This window comes from Eumetopias jubatus, unplaced genomic scaffold, assembly GCF_037043125.1.
Source record: "Eumetopias jubatus isolate StellerSeaLion01/CBP00866 unplaced genomic scaffold, mEumJub1_p1.0 scaffold_16, whole genome shotgun sequence".
Lineage (NCBI taxonomy): Eukaryota > Metazoa > Chordata > Mammalia > Carnivora > Otariidae > Eumetopias > Eumetopias jubatus.
In genome coordinates this window covers 42,679,103-42,697,190 of record NW_028274822.1, presented here as the reverse complement: position 1 = coordinate 42,697,190, position 18,088 = coordinate 42,679,103, and the positions used below count along the sequence as shown (strand labels likewise).

Sequence of the window (18,088 nt, the reverse complement as noted above, 5' to 3'; positions counted from 1 at the left end):
AGTAAACTACATTTGGAAAAATTAGATAGCTACTTAAAAAAATGGATCTCCACCATTCTTTTTCGAAAAATATAAATTTCAAATGAATAATATATCTACGTACATAATTTTTATGAGTGCGAAAAATGAAATTATAATCACATAGAAAAGACTTTCAAGGTGTAATACAAAATTCAGAATCATAAAAATATGACAAATTTTATTATATAAAAATTTAAACTTTAACAATCAAAGTGACTAGAAAGCTTACTATAATATGGTAAAAAATAAATAAAGGATTGTTATATGAAAGGAGAGAAGGTTAGCACTCCCCTTGACAAGGACAGAAGAGGCCCCCAGGCCTGACAACATGCATACTGTTAAGGTATTTCCATGTACATGGCATCTAACCAACATTTTTGCCCTGCATGGGGCTCTGGGCTCAGCTGCCAGTTTGCTTGTCCCTCTCCCTCCTCCTCTGCTCCTCTCCTGCTGACCACCACCCCACCCCTCTTGAGAGTGCATGCTCTCTCTCTCTCAAATAAATAAATACATACATACATAAATACATAAAAATCTTTAAAAAAACGAATCTATAAAATTGGGAAGTATTTACCACACATATGACCTTTAAGGACTGATATTCCTATTATACACAGAACATTTGACAGCACAATATAAAGCAAATGAACAAATGATACCACAGTTTCAAATGTCAAATACACATGGAAAGTTGTTCTGTCTCTCTCACAGCACAGTTGTACTGATCTGCCATTGTGAAAAGCTTAGCAGATGAGCAATGGATTGAGAGAAAGGGGGCAGTAGGGAAATAGCCTCCCTCCCACTTTTTTGGCATGACATTAGCCATGTGTGTATCCATGTGGATCTAGTGGACACTGCAGAATTCACCTAGGCTTGAAACATTTGCTGATATCTCAAGTAAAAGGGTTCTTGGCCAACCAAGCAAATCTCAGCAGTAGTTATTTTATAGAAGCAACTGTATTGGCAGGAACTAAAAGAAGTCGGGCTGAAGCTTGCTAACAGATAGTAACACACATCAGTGAACTCTGCAGTAGGCATAACACACAGTACCCTGTCTCCTTGGAAAAAACAAACCAAAACCAAAACCAAAACCAAAATCAAAGCAAAACAAAAGAAAATAAAAAAACTTCATCCATGAGGGCTGCTACCTAGAAGAATCAATGATGAGTCTGTGTTAGCCAGAGGGCAGCAGCATAGCTGATAGCGAATTGCAACTGCTTCCCAGTCAAGAATAAAGCTTATGTGCCTTTGTGTATGTCCCACCCACCCCCTTACCTAGAAAAAAAAAAATAGAAACAGGAAGGAGCGAAGTAAGAGAAAAAAGGAGTGATCTGTAGAGCATGTCTCCTTCCCTAGTGTAGAGCCCCAGTCAAGGGTCAAGTCTGAGGCAGAGTAAGGGAAGAGATGTGTTTAGAGTTGATTTGGGGCTTCTTTAACAATCAAAGTGACTAGAAAGCTATTGGATTTGCCTAATCTATCACTGACGGATGGAATCTGAAGTGTCTTATATTTTCTTTCCATGGAGGTACCATTTTAGTATCTCCACATTCATTTCATCTCCACATTCTTCATATAATTCTAGAGTTAGGCTTTGAATTGTGGAATACTCAGGTAGTTCAGTGGCATGTGACCTGACTGGGTAGGGCCATCACACTTGAGAATTCAGTAATTATGTGCAAACAGAAATTAAGGATAGTTAGTAGTGGTTCATCTAAAGGCAGTCAACTATAGAGACAACCCCATACTCCTATTGAGATTCTTGTTTGATATCAGTCTTTTGTTTGCTTCTAATTATGAAGAAGTCTAAGTGATTCAGGTATAATCTCATAATTATTTTGGTAGGAATATATTCTCTCAGTGACATGGGGTATTAAAAAATGATTATTAGGCTAAGATGTGGTGAAAGAATGATTTACATTCCACTTAATTAAGTAGAGTCATGTTTAGTGGGGAAACAACTAATCCAGATGCCATATCACCTGGAACAATGTGCTCACTGATGGAGAAACTCAGGTGATTGGAAAAATTTTGTCTTATTCTTTAATAGTAGATGAATTACGTATAAACTATAGAAAAGTTTTCTTCAAGACAATAAAATGTTAATCAAGAGAAAAATAAGCTAAATAAAGGTAATTATGTAATTATGGACACTATTATTGCATTTTTTCTGCTTTTTATCTTACCTGATTTAAAAAGCAACTGTATAAAATAGTATTATATACAGTATTGTGATATATGTAATATATACATTATGATATATGTAACATATTTGTCAATAATAGCACAAAGCAATGGGTGGGAGCAAAGCCATAATGGGAAAGATGATAGATGGGGAAATAGTAATTATATAATATTATGGAATTTAATAATTGATAAAATATATATATAACAAAATTACCCCAAAAGGGCCCTATGTGTATATACGTATTTCCAGAAAAGATCAGAGAAGTCCTTAATCTTTCATCTCTGATTGACCTTGAGGCTTCTGTACAAGTAAGTCGTGAAATTTAAGGCAGAAATGTGGACTATCTGCTAAAGCACTGTAGACCTACCCCTAAAACAAACAGAATCCTCAAGCAAAGGCTGGGAAACTTACTAGTTCAAGACAATTAATGCAATATCTGTCCAATAATTAGCTGACTACTAGGCTAATTGAATCGATTTCAGAAGCCATACATGACAAAGAATGCAGAATTTAGAGAATTAAACCAGGAAATTGACTAATAAAAACTACAACAGAGTAGCCATATTATATTATTTAAAACCCAATTTTCAAAAAAAGCATATGAAATGCAAAGAAATAGAAAAATATGGCCTATAAACAGTAAAAAAATAAATAAATAATAGTCAATCGGAACTGTTTCTAATGAAGCCCAGATATTGGTCTTACTAGGCAAAGGTTTTAAATTAGCAATTTTAAATATGTTCAAAGGATTAAAGAAAACCATATCTAAGAATTAAAGAAAAATTAGGAAGATATTTTATCAAATAGAGAATATTAATACAAAGATGGAAATTATCTTAAACAAATAGAAATTATGGAGTTAAAAATAAGTGAAATTAAAAAAATATTACTGTGGTTTAAACTAGGTTTGAACTAGCAAAATTAAAAAAAAAGTTGTTAATTTTAATGCCCAAAGCAATTACTAAGAAAATAATTTTTGTAATATAATAAAAAAGAAGAAAATTTTCTAGTATATTTTTTAAAAATATCTAACTTAAAGACAGAAATCAAAGAATAGAAACAAAAAACTGAGAGAATTGGAAGGGAGAAATATACAATTCAATAATACAAGTTGAAGCCTTAACACTCTGCTTTCTATAATGCATAGAACAAGTGGGCAGAAGACCAAAAAGAAAATAGAAGACTTGAACAACAGTATAAAGTAATTAGATAACATTTATAGTACACTCCTCCAAAAAGAATATATACATTCTTCCCTAATTACACATGAATATTCTCCAAAATAGACCATATACTAGGCCATGAAATAAGCCTTGGTAAAGATAAAAGTATTGAAGTCATATAAAGCATATTATCCTCAGACTAAAATGAAATAGTTAAAAGTCAGTAACAGACAAAGGTGCCTGGGTGGCTCTGTCAGTTGGGCGACTGACTCTTGATTTCGGCTCAGGTGTGATCTCATGGTTGTGAGACTGAGCCTGTGTCAGGCTCTGTGCTTAACGTGAAGTCTGCTTAAGATTCTCTCCCTCTCCATCTGCCCCTCCCCCTGTTCACCCACTCTCTCACTCTCAAAATAAATAAAATATTTTTAAAAATCAATAACAGACATTAACAGAAACAAGTAACAGTTTTTTAGAAGTATACAAATATATGGAAATCAATAAATTAATCAATGAGTCAAAGAAGAAATCAAAAAAGAAATAGGAAAGTGCTTTCTAGATGAACACACAAAACTCTCAGCAACGTGGGTTTAGAGGGAACATAATAAAGGCCATACATGAAAAACACACAGCTAATATTATAGTCCGTGGTGAAAAACTGAGAGCTTTTACTCTAAGATCAGGAATAAGAAAAGGAATAAGATCAGGAATAAGACTTTTATTCAGCATAGTCTAGAAGTCCTAGCCACAGGAATCAGACAAAAGGAAAAAAGAAAAAAAAGAAAGAAAGAAAGAAAGAAAGGAAGGAAGGAAGGAAGGAAGGAAGGAAGGAAGGAAGGAAGGAAGGAAGGAAAGAGAAAGAAGAAGAAAGAAGAAAGAAAGAAAGGAAGGAAGGAAGGAAGAAAAAGAAAGAAAGAAAGAAAGAGGAAAGAAAAAGAAAGAAAGAAAGAAAGAAAAAGAAAGAAAGAAAGAAAGAAAGAAAGAAAGAAAGAAAGAAAGAAAGAAAGAAAGAAAGAAAGAAAGAAAAGAAAGAAAGAAAGAAAGAAAAGAAAGGGAGGAAGGAGAGGCATCTATAATGGTATGGAAGAAGTTAAACTGTCAGTATTTGTATATGATATGATATTATACATAAAAACCCTAAGACTCCACCAAAAAACTACTAGAAGCAAAAAATGAATTCAGTGAAGTTGCAGGATACAAAAACTAATACCAAGAAATTGGTAGCATTTCTATACACTAATAACAAGGTAGCAGAAAGAGAGATTAAGAAAACAGTTCCGTTTATTACTGCACCTAAAAGAATAAAATACTTAGAAATACATTTACCAAGGAAATAGAAGACCTGTACTCTGAAAACTATAAAACACTGATGAAAGAAATTAAAGACACAAATAAATAGGTATTCCATGCTCATGGATTAAAATATTGTTAAAATGTCCATACTACTTGAAGCAATCTACAGATTCAGTGTAATCCCTATCAAAACATCAAAAGCATTTTTCACAGAACTAGAACTAAAGTTTGTAGGAAACCACAAGAGACCCTGAATAGCCAAAGCAATCTTGAGAAAGAAGAACAAAGCTGGGGGTATCACAATTGCAGATTTACAAAGCTGTAGTAATCAAAATAATGTGGTACTGGCAAAAAATAAACACATAGATCAATAGAACAGAATAGGAAACCCAGAAATAAACCCACAATTATATGGTGAATTAATCTATGACAAAATAGGCAATAATACAATGGGGAAAAGATAGTCTCTTCAATAAATGGTATTAGGAAAACTGGACCACTTTATAACACCATATACAAAAATAAACTCAAAATGGATTAAAATCCTAAATGTGAGACATAAAACCTTATATATCTTAAAAGAGAAAACAGGCAGTCATTTCTTTGATATTGGCCAAAGCAATGTTTTTCTAGATACGGTTCCTAAGGGAAGGAAAACACAAGCAAAAATAAACTATTGGAACTATATCAAAATAAATAGCTTTTGCACAGTGAAGGAAACCAACAATAAAATAAAAATGAAATCTACTGAATGGGAGAAGATATTTGCAAATGATATATCTGGCAAGGAGTTAACATCCAAACTAGATAAAGACTTATACAATTCAACACCAAAACAAATAAACAAACTATTGGTTAAAAAACGGACAGAGGACCTGAGTAGATATTCTTCTAGAGAAGACATACAGATGGCCAATAGACACATGAGAAGATGCTTGACAGCACTATCATCAGAGAAATGCAAATCAAAACCATGATGAGATATCACCACACACCTGTCAGGATGGCTAGTATCAAAAAGCCAAGAAATAACAAGCGTTCACAAGGATGTGGAGAAAAGGGAACCCTCATGCGTTGTTGGTGGGAATGTAAATAGGTACAGCCAGTATGGAAAACAGTATGGAGGTTTCTCGAAAAATTACAAACAGAACTACCAAATGATTCAGTAATTCCACTACTGGGTATTTATCCAAAGAATATGAAAACACTAATTCGAAAAGATGTCTGCACCCCTGTGTTTACTGAGGCATTATTTTCCATAGCTTTTTCTCCTCTAAATCTCAGAATATTTTGAAATTTATTTTCTGCATTTTATAGATTAGACACATTAGTTAGGTTAAATACTTCATTCAAGATCTTACAGTTCATAAATGGCATCACCAAGACAGGAACCCTAATCAATTAATTTAAAGCAAATACTCTAACCCACTAACCTATATATTTTTATTAGATATTAAAGAAATAAGAATAAGAAATGAATGAGAAACATTTACTCACCAATGATATTTTTACAGCTGACTTATAAGTGGTCCAAGAGATTTATCATTTGAAGTAGGGTTTAATTGAATATATATTCCTATATCAAAGAAATGTTGAGGAAGTAAATTTTCAGGATTTATTACCATGAGCACTCTTCAACTCATTCCTCGCATGCTAACTGAGGTCACCTATCTTGAGGCATTGTTTCACTTTACTACATGTCTGAGTATACTGGAAAGCACTTAGAAGACATAATAATGATCATTATTCAAATGACAAATAGAAAGGAAATCCTCAAGTAAACATTCAGTGGAAAGTAGCTAAACAAATGCAATTACAAATGGGAAATGGCATTTTCACAGTAAGTCAAGATTAGGTAGAGTTTATCTGGAATCTAAATTGTTTACAGTGAGTTTACCCAAGTTAATGATTAGAATCAGGTTTTGACGTTCTGTTCAAAAGCCTTCTACCTGAAATTTGGACAATCTTAGTTTTGATGTGGTCTATTTCATCTGCTTCTTTGTTGTCCTTTGAATAATTTACTTGGTGTTATTTTGTAAAGTCTCTCTTACTGATGATCATAAAATCTCTAGAATTTTAGAGCTAAATCTAAGTAGCAATCTAAGTCCAACCTTATCATTTTACAGGAGAGGAATTTGCAGTCAAGATATGTTAGAACTGACCCAAATATTTTTCCTTCAAAATATGAGAGGCTTTCTTCCATGGGCTTCTTTAGGGAAAAGACTACCCAGTTTAATTATTAACCTATTTCAAATAATATGCTTGAATTGTTTAAATTAAATTTTACTATTATTTTCCCTAAGATTGTACTTGATTAAATTTAATATTATTTTCTTCTTTTTAATCTGAGCTATTTAAATAGATCACATGTTCTCTTTATTCTCATTCTTAAATGATAAATATCTATCCAAACCAGTTAACTGCCAGAACACAGGGTGCAGGGTTCCTTTTAGCCTCTCTCATTGTATCGCTCAGTAATGAAAGACTCCAACCCTCTAATCTTTAGAAATCTTTGAAATCTCCACATTAAAGAGTTTTTAATCGTGTTGCTGTGCTGGAATAAGAATGGATATCCTCTGCCTTCTCCATCTGGCTAGTTGTACACGAAGAACATAATTTATCCCCAGCAATTTGAAGCCGTCTGAGACTCTCTGAAGGTCAGAGAAAGTACATAAGAACAAAGTACATACAAGGCTACACCTACAACTTATATATTGTAAAAATTTCTCGATACCCTATAACTTTGCCATCGATATTTGTCCTAAATTTGATTCAGCACAGTTTCTAAGTAGGGCTGTCATTGTTCAATAGGAATTGCACATAAATAAGAGATCTGGCTTCTTCACCCATTTTGTGCATGCATAAGCTAAAATTATGTTATAACCTACATATGAAGGATTTTAAAAAGCTAAAAGAACAATATTTACCAGGATTCAGCTCAAAAACCTCAATAGCATCAGTGAAAGCCAAGAATGTATTATAGGCATTCCATAAACATTTGTTCAGTTGAATTACAGAGCTTTACTCAGTCTTGTTTTTTTTTTTCTTTCTTTCCTTTTTCTTTCTTTCTTTCTTTCTTTCTTTCTTTCTTTCTTTCTTTCTTTCTTTCTTTCTTTCTTCTTTCTTTCTTTCTTTCTTTCTTTCTTTCTTTCTTTCTTTCTCTTTCTTTCTTTCTTTCCTTTCTTTTTCTTTCTTCTTTCTTTTTTTTTTATTCCTCTTATCTAAACCAGTGAGATCTAACCTAGTATAAGCTCATTCCCAAGCAGTGTACATTCTGGTTTCTAAAGTGAATAGATTTAGATAAAAACAATTAATTGCATCTTCCAGGCCGCTAAAAGCACATGCTTTCCAGGCTGATTTAGAAGCCATTAGAGCCAGAGTAGGAGGGTTCCCACAAACAGTGATTGACTTTATCTTCCATAAGAAGTTCAGAGTCACAGACAGAAATGACATGAATTAAAAGCACACCCTAGAAGAGGAGGAGTTCCTTGGGGAGCCAAAGAAAAATAGTATTCTCCTCTTATTAGGAGTTTTGTTAGCAGTCTATTAAGAACAGGGTGGTAGTTAATTATAGATACATACAAAGAAGCTGGATGTGGCTTTAATGTAGTGAATATGGTCATTTTAAAAATAATTTACTAATTATATTTTTACATACTATAATGATTGTTACTAAATTTATATCAAGTGCTGATCATTAAAGTGAGAACAAATTTTCCTAAGCAAATTATTTGAATGATACTATTTACTTCATTTCTGTCACTTCCTTGGCTAAATTCCCTAGTATCAAAGTCTTGTTTCTTGCTTTCCACTGTATCCTTAACCATTTCAACCTTTCTCCTTGTGGTACTTATCCCTCTAATGCCCTATATGCTAGAGTGAACACACTGTCTGCCTACCATGCAACATCCTGATTTTTATCTAGGCCTTGCTGTGGCATTGACAACCTGCAAGCAAAATGGGTATAGTTATTTCCATAATGTGTGCTTAGTCCTCCTTAACTCAGACATATTTGTCCTAATGAAATGTCATATTAAAATAATCTATTGAAGTCCTGTTAGGGAGAGGGACTGTAAACTATCACTTTGCCTTAATTTTCCTGAAATTGCTATGAATAAACCGGATGAGCATGCTTTCAAAAAGTTTAGAACAGACAGGACTCTGGCTGTGGCAAGTGATTTAGTAAATCTGCATATGTCATTATTTCAGTTGCTTAGAGGGAGAAAGATTGATTTGAATTTTATTTTCTATTGAAACAACTACCATCTAATTATTTTGGAATTATACAGATATATTGTCAATGGATTATTATTTGCCTTTAATTTTCATTAATTTTTATTTACAAAGAGGCTCTACTTTCCCCCTGTATTCAAAATTCAAATGGGAGTCTATAAATAGAGCAGAAAACAAAACTTTACAGATAAAAAACAGCAGCTTGTCTCCAAAATTCACTTTTTACGTCCCCATTTGGTCTGAATTTTTTGTCCATTCTCATTCTTTGTGGTTCCTTAATTTCTTGACTTTTGGGGGCTCCCATGTCTAACACAAGTCTGTCTTATTTTTTACTAACTAGTTGACCTTTTGTATGTTCCATTTAAATGTCTTTCTGTGGCCAACTTTAGCTTTACATTTCATAAATTTGTAGTCAGAATAACTGTCATCAGCCACTGACTCATGACTTCAAACTAAAAGAACCAGCTTTGCAATATGTCAGGCTCTGGGGAAGCAATAAATAAATCCTCATATTATTTCCTTGACAATTTATAATTTTACTTTGGAGAGTTGTATTATCAGAAGAGTTATTTTAATTCTTAATAAAGACTATTGTTTTATAATTGTCAAGAATGTAATATAATTAAAATTAAGTAAATGTAATAAATATAATAAAATATTATCAGTAATATGGCAGTGTATAACAGATTATCCATATACAAAGAAGGATTCTGATATTAATAATTAATATTTTTGTGTATTTCCCTGTGCCAGGACTGTTCTAGCTTTACTTGTATTAACTAAATGTTTCTTACAATAACCTTATGAGATCAGAACTATTATTTCAATTTTACCAATCAGAGAACTGAAGCAGAGAATTTAAGCAATTTGTCCAAAGTTTTATCCAAACACAGCTAGTCAGTAATTGAGGTAGGGTTACAATAGGACTTTGGATCTCAGAAGACTTAACCACAGTGCAGGTCTGAGGACTACATTTGAAGAAATATTGTTACAGAACTTATCATTTATCTTCTTCATTAGGTTAATATTCTAGAATATGAAAAATGTGCTAAGCATTTTACTAGACACTGGAACAAAAAAAGAACAATGCAAACTTGATTTTTTTTGGAGCTTAAAATTTAGTGGAGAAAAAAAGGCTAAAATTAATTTTACAAATATTGAATAATTTTGATATCTACTTCTAAAGGGATGTAGAGAGAGTTAACAGGGCATATGAAAGGGAATTTAAGATAGTTGAAAAGAGGAGTGATCAGAGAAGCAACCCTAAAAGATGGGCTAAAGCATTGGAAATAATAGAGGTGGTCTGGTGAGGTGGGAAAGCAGGAGCATGCCAGTGAATAGGGAGGAGGTTGAAAACTCTTCCAGGCAGAAAGAATTGCATGCATGAAATCCCTGAGACAAGCAGGAGTGCCATGGTGGAACTACAGAGGAAGTCTGGCCTCCATTGTGAAGAAGTCTGTAGACATGTTGAAGACCTTGGACTGCCTTGCAAGAGCAACGGGAAGCTACTAAAGGGTTTTCAGCAAGAAGCAATTTATTTACTTTAGCTGCACTGTGGAGGATAGAATGAAAGGGTATACTCATAGGATCTAATACAAAAGTCAATAATAATTATACTGATTTAGATAAGTTTCTTTCTGGTGCATCTGGATTTACAGTAAAGGGAAATACAATTGTTTTATCTGTTTATAAAAACTTTGAACATTGTAGGTAAGTCTCTATAAGTTCAATTTTTCTTGGCTTTTGAGATGCTGAGTGTTTAAAAACATGGATTTGTAATCTAATGCCAAATCTTGAACTCTACTATTTGCAGGTTATATAACCTTGGGCAAGCTATTCACATGAGAAAGGAGAATAGAGGTTGAGGGAGGCAAAAAAACTACTAAAAAGTCCTTATTGCATAAAGGAGACACATTTGCTCAAAAAGTATAGAAGTATGATGTTAAAGTTGTTTGCTTTAAAGAAAAACAACTTCAAGTAAAAACATTTAATTCTATTTAATTTGTTACTCAAACGGGTTTGTTTTAGATATATCAAGTAAGGTTAAAATTGGCACACAAAGATGTAAACATCATTTTACAGGAAATTTCCTTTTGTGGAATATCTCATTCCTCAAAAAAAATGAAACATGACTTTACATCATTTTTGTGGTATGAAAACATTCAGTGAGTTAGTACATATTCATTATGTGTTATGTGTAGTTCACTAGATTTGACACTTCATAACCATGCATATTCTTGGTTGATGGAATAAAGGTTCTCTAAGTTCTATGTCAGTAATTTCTAAGCTGATTTTAATTATATTTGAATTTATGGATAAAGCATTTCTTAATGGGTTTATGAAGGAGATAAGTTTATGCCTCTAAGCAAGATATTTATGGCTTTGGAAATAACCACGATAAAGATATCTTGCTAGAAATATATCCAGTGTAAAGGAAAGAAAAGAAGAACAAATCTATTTTTGCCTCAACTAAATCTGATCTAATTCTACTACTAAAAATGTTATCAGCCCTATATATTGATACATTTTTACCAGTAGAGAAAGTTACTGTGGCTAATATTTGGTTGAAAAGGATGTTGCAGCTATTAGGAGGAAAAAAAGGAAAGAGAAAGACATGAGATGCTTGTCCCTCAGGCTAATTTGCTTCCTCCAACCTTGTACTTGTTGACCCTCATCTTTTGTCCACATTTTCCTCTCACCACAAGTACGCACTCATAAATTTCAGTTCCCAACCTTATTACATTTGAGATTGTAAAATGCCAGAAGCTATGGTGCTAAAAGTGCTACCTTTCAAACAATATTCTCCAATGATATTAACCTTGAATGCAAGAGATGTAAGTGATGGAAAGTTTACAACACCAAATAAGTTATAGTCTATTTAGTCTAAACCCTTCATTTAAAGGAAAATGACTAGATTTGGAGGTCAGGGGAGCTCTATAATCACACTGACATTCTTGGCCCTTTGATGACTATATTTAACTAACACAACAAAAACAACAAAACTATTGTGACTCTAGATGTGTTCTCATTTAAGAAGTTGTTGTTAAAATTTAAGAAAAAAAGTTGATCTAGTTGGATTACTAATTTCAGATGACTCAATAAAGAGAAATCCATGAACATGATGGTAATTCACACTAGGGAAGTATGGGAGATACATACTTTTGGTCTACATACATTGACTACCTCAAGTTTGGTTCAATTAAATCCCATTGTTCTAAACATTATGAATAATATCCAAAACCATGTGAAGTAAATATTTTGTGGTTTTAATGCCTTCATGAAAGGTGTTAATTTTTATTAAGTAATCTCTACGCCCAACATGGGGCTCCAACTCACAGCACTGAGTTCAAGAATTTCATGATCTACAGTCTGAGCCAGCCATGTGCCCCAAAGGTGTGAATTTTAATATTATGCTGTTATATCTCAAAAGTATGGAAGTCAACCAGTTCTGTTATAAAATATTTTTTAAAATCTAGTACTTTTCAAAATCCATAAAATTGAATTTGAAGATTATGAAATTTATAAAATGTGTTTAGTGTTAAACCTTTGAATTTAACTGCATATCCCCTTGCTTAGATTCCTCCCATGAGGGTCAGTACCAAGACTCTCTCCCTGTCTGTCAGAAATGTTGGCTGCTAATGGCTAACAGCTGTACCTTTACCTGGGAATTGGCCTCAGTCAAAGGGACTGACTGCCTTGCTCAAGGTTGTGCACCCTTACAAGAGAAGCTTGCATCCAGTGACTGGCTGACTTGGGAGTACATATGATCAGGGCTTTTGTCACAATTCAGGACACCTGAATGTCATCCTAGCTTCAGAGCTTCCTAAGGAATTGACAGAGATCTTTGTTCACTACATTGCAGTTCAGTTTTTCTCTCTGCCTAATCCTGTATGATTCACTCAAGTCTTGTGCTCTAGATTACTCTTCAATAAACTTCATACTTACCACTCTCCATCTCAGAGTGTTTCCCAAGGAATCCATCCTAAGAAAGATGGTATTAAAGATAGTCCAAGAAAGCAAGCTTTCAAATGTGATTTTTGGAGCAGGAGCTGCCAGGCAGCTGGCAGTTAGGACCTCATAGATAGTGTTAGCCCTTGGCAAGCCATAACAATCATTAAATAAAACTTTCACTGGTAATGGGATGTGATGTGATGTTAGGGGAAGGGTATGCACTATCTCTGGTTGCTGCAATATCCCAGGCATTTCAGAAGTTCTCAGAAAGTAGAGATTATAAAGACAGTAAGATTAAATATAGTGTTGAATACAATAATTTGCAATAACAAAGGCAAAGACAGTGAAGGACCCTGGAAAAAGATAAAACCAGAGGATGATTAATAAAAATTTTAGTGCAGAGTTGAAAGACACAAGGTCTCCTCAGCAATATATGTTGTCTCTTCTCTCTTTTAGCCAGAAAGTAGAAAGGCTACTTTTAATAGAAAGATGAGTCCCGAAACTTAAAGAACTGCAGTGGCCTACAGTGTCATCTATGGCAAGGATGAGGGCCTTAATTGGACAGAACAAGGATCCTGAGAATTAGAATTGGTGACATCTTGGTTGGATCTCCCTAAAACCTTGAAATCTCAGATCTCCCTAAACTCTAAAAGCCTGCAGAAGTGTCATGTTCCTCCTTCTCAATTAGTGCTCCCACATTGTTTGAAAGTGATACAGAGGCCTGTTTCTTATGAAATAACATCAACCCACCCATCAGGATACACTCTCATCTCTCCTCCTAGTCACCAACCAATAACTAATGTCAAATTACAACCTAACCCAGCTACATAAGTACTGGACCTGCTAAGGAAGGAAATGGACTATATCCTATGGTTGCTACAGAATCTAGGCACCATGTACAGATAGGCAAATAAAGAGTACATATGGAACTGAGTTCTGAAGGTGCACGATGATGGAAGTGGGCAACATATAAAGTTGGATAGGAATATATATAGGCATACACTTTTGACCTAGCAAGAATCCCAGGAGATTGTACCAAGACACTAGTACCTTAGCTCAGTGGCTGCTGTATAGTTTCCATCAGGGCCACTGTATAGTTTCCTGAAATGCAGTAGGTGAAATCTTCCCAATGAGCAGCACTTTAGGCAGTGCATGTGCGATCCATTTTGTGTGGAAAATAAAGAGTACAAGTTTGTAATATAGATTCATGGGCAGTGGTAAATGCCTGGTCCCTGATAGAGAAAGACTGTGGAAAGAAGGTCTAGAGAAGAGGCATGTGGATACATTTATGATTGCAGACAAATTAAGAGCTTTGTACCCCCCATTAATGCCTTCCTGTGAGCATCCACAATGCTGAAAAACCAAGTACTCATAGTGGTTTAGCCATTTGTTATCAACCAGCCTTAGTCTTAAGCTTTCCCAGAACTGATAGAATGAGAGCATGAACAGAGTAGCTTTTGGAGCAATATTGAATAACATGCATTACTAGCATGCATTACCAGCATGGGTTGCCAATTCAATGATCATTACATGGTCTGTACCTCCAAAATTTCAAATAGAATACCCTAGAAACTTGGGGGTGAAAGTTGGAGCAGCCCTGTGTATTAGCTATTGTTATGACATACTGTTATGAAAATACCATAAACCTAGCAGCTTAAAGCCATACAAATATTTTAACATAGTTCTGTGGGTCAGAAGTCTGAAATGGATCTTGCCAAGCTAAATTAAGGTGTTGACAAACTGTGTTCCTTTCTGAATGATCTAGGGGACACTCACTCTCCTTGCTTATTTAGGGGAGTAGCAGAAGAGGATCATGGGGCACAAAATCCTACCTATAACATCTAGCTTACCATCATTTCCAATGATCAACTTTGTATTTCCTGTCCTTGGTCTCTGTGGATTTATATATGGTCTGTATGGTCTCTGTGGATTTAAGTATGCTGGTTTCCAGAGGAAAAACTACTATCACCAGAGGACACAGCAAGCTTCCTATAATGTCTTAAACTCATATATTAGTTACTTCAGACTCCCATGAAAAGGACAAAGAAAAGGAGCCACCATCCTGGCAGGAGTAATTGGCCTTAATTATCAGGAAGAAGTAGAGATGTTGATATACAATAAAGTTATGGAAGAATGTTTGGCACCCAGGTACTTATTAGGGGTATAGTCTCCTACTTCCTTCCCAATATTTATAACGCATGGATAAGTAAAAAAGTCATGGCTGAGAATGTCATTGGCTTGTACCCTTGAGGGGTGAGGTCACACCACCCAGCAGATAGTAGAGAAGAGGCATGATGAGTATCAACTGCAGTTGTGAGACCAGTTGTAGCAGTGGAGTCTACAGATCATTTGCCAGAAATCTTATAGATTTCTCCACAGAAAGAAATCGACCAGAATTCTAAAGGAGCTATTTCCAATGAGCTGAACCTAACAAGGGGAACAAGTGGATCCAAGAAGTGCAATATGATATACTTTTAGTATGTGCTGTGGTACAATAACCAGATGAACTCACTCTTCTGCAAGGTCGATATTATTTCATAAGAATTACCTCCAATAAAGGGACCTGACTTACATAAAGTTATCCTCCCTCCCTGGGGGCAGTCCTTATCCAATGATGGTTCAACTGGAGGTACAAATGTCCAGCCACTCTACCTCATTTGGGGACATCTCTTAGGACCTTTCCAGCTTCAGAGCTCCTCATAGGATTGATCAAGGCTTTTATGGTGACTGAATCATTCTTCAACTGTCCAATTCTATTTTTTCTTACAGGTGTTGTGCTCATGGCTACTACCCCAAAAGCTTCTTGGAAGCAAATATCCAATTCAGAGTGTGATTTCTGAGAAACCTCTCCTAAGATACCTTGTTTGCTCATTGAAATGCTTTCTTTGTAGACTTTCTTTAGATATTGACTTGAAAAAAATTATTTTACTTGCTTTGAGATGGTACTTTTGAAAATGACCTAAGTGAGTTATTTTAACACTAATAAACTATGTAAGCCAAGTAAAGGAAACACAATGGAAATCAAAATATCATGTTTTTTAAAAAAATGTTTCCATTGGCCATAGATTTTGGCAATGTGTGCTTCATAGTGTTATTAAAAATTATTTTCAGGTGAATTCCCCTTTGAAATAGGGCTATCTATAGCAACAGAATCATTCCTAATAAACTCTCATTCTCATTCCATTTGCTAATATTATTACTAAAGAAACAGAATAGCCATTTAAAATCAGTTCTGGAAATACGCTGGGTAAAAATAATAACAATTAAGAAATGGGAAAATATAATATGACTGGAACCACCCTGGGAAACTGGCAAAAGTATTCCCACTGGTTCTAAGTGCAGTAATTAGTGAACAGGGTAGTCAGATAATTTAATCATATACAGTGATAGGCACTTGGGTATGAGTGCCTTACTAAAAGACATTTTTCTTAAGTTCATAAAATATTCTTGATATGTCTGCATGTTTCTCAAGTAATATCACAATTTCTTACACAGACAGTGCTTTGACCATTTGAATCTGTGTGACCTAGATAAATTCATCTAGTATTAGTTCTGCAATACAATTAAATAAATAAAAGGGCAAAATTTTGGGGGAGATAAAATATAACTTGTAAAATGTTTATTTTAGTTCATGACACATGGTAACCAATGAACACTGGTTGCTGTAATTACCATTTCTTTAAGTTTAAACCATTTCTTCAATAAATAGGTCAGTGTATAAATTCATGATATTTGGCCAATGAAAATAATGAAAATAATACCCTATTTTTATATGATTCTTACTACGTGTCAGGCTTCTAATCATCTTTTCTGTATTATCTCATTTTACTTTCATCATAATCATACTGGGGAAGGCTCTATTATTGACAACATTATTTCCATTGTTTTATTGATGAGCAAATGACAACACAGATGGCATAAGTTACTTCCAACATGCACACGGTGAGGAAGTAGCCAAATTTAGGATTTGAATCTAAGCCATCTAATTTTAAAATTTCATGCTCTGGAGCTCTAGTCTATACTGCCTCCTACATTACTGAATTAGAGTTGCAGGTAAAAATTAAAGTCAGAGAGAGCCACCTGCTTGGCATCGAAACTAGTAAAGATGAAATCAAACTCTCACTTTTCACAGATGACATGATACTCTATGTGGAAAACCCAAAAAACTCCACCCCAAAATTGCTCAAACTCATACAGGAATTCAGCAAAAGGGCAGGATATAACATAAATGCACAGAAATCAGTTGCATTTCTATACACTAACAATGAGAGAGAAGAAAGAGAAATTAAGAAGTTGATCCCATTTACATTTGCACCCAAAACCGTAAGATACCTAGAAATAAACCTAACCAAAGAGGCAAAGGATCTGTACTCAGAAAACTATAGAACACTCATGAAAGAAACTGAGGAAGATACAAAGAAATGGAAAAACGTTCTATGTTCAGGGATTGGAGGAACAATATTGTTAAAATTTCTATGCTACCTAGAGTAATCTATACATTAAATGCAATCCCTATCAAAATACCATCTACTTTTTTCACAGAGCTGGAACAAATAATCCTAAAATTTGTATGGAACCAGAAAAGACCCCAAATAGCCAAAGGAATGTTGAAAAAGAAAAGCAAAGCTGGTGGCATCACAATCCTGGACTTCAAGCTCTATTACAAAGCTGTAATCATCAAGACAGTATGATATTGGCAGAAAAACAGATACATAGATCAATGGAACAGAACAGAGAACCCAGAAATGGACCTTCAACTCTATGGTCAACTAATCTTCGACAAGGCAGGAAAGAATGTCCAATGGGAAAAAGACAATCTCTTCAACAAATGGTGTTGGGAAAATTGGACAGCCACATGCAGAAGAATGAAACTGGACCATTTCCTTACACCATACATAAATATAGACTCAAAATGGATGAAATACCTAAATGTGAGACAGGAATCCATCAAAATGCTAGGGGAAAACATAAGCAGCAACCTCTTTGATCTCGGCCACAGCAAATTCTTGCTAGACTTGTCTCCAAAGGCAAGGGAACAAAGGCAAAAATGAACTATTGGGACTTCATCAAGATAAAAAACTTCTGCACAGCAAAAGAAACAGTCAACAAAACCAAAAGACAACTGACAGAATGGGAGAAGATATTTGCAAATGTCTTATCAAATAAAGGGCTAGTATCCAAAATCTATGAAGAACTTATCAAACTCAACACTCAAAGAACAAATAATCCAATCAAGAAATGGGCA

At 34.4% G+C, this 18,088-nt stretch overlaps 1 non-coding gene across 1 annotated transcript; it reads left to right on the top strand.

Moving 5' to 3' along the window:
* The first annotated feature begins 278 nt into the window (after nucleotides 1-278).
* LOC114205143 (U6atac minor spliceosomal RNA) lies at nucleotides 279-401 on the top strand. Its single transcript, XR_003608338.1, has one exon. It is a non-coding gene; the product is annotated as a U6atac minor spliceosomal RNA (small nuclear RNA).
* The last annotated feature ends 17,687 nt before the right edge of the window (nucleotides 402-18,088 follow it).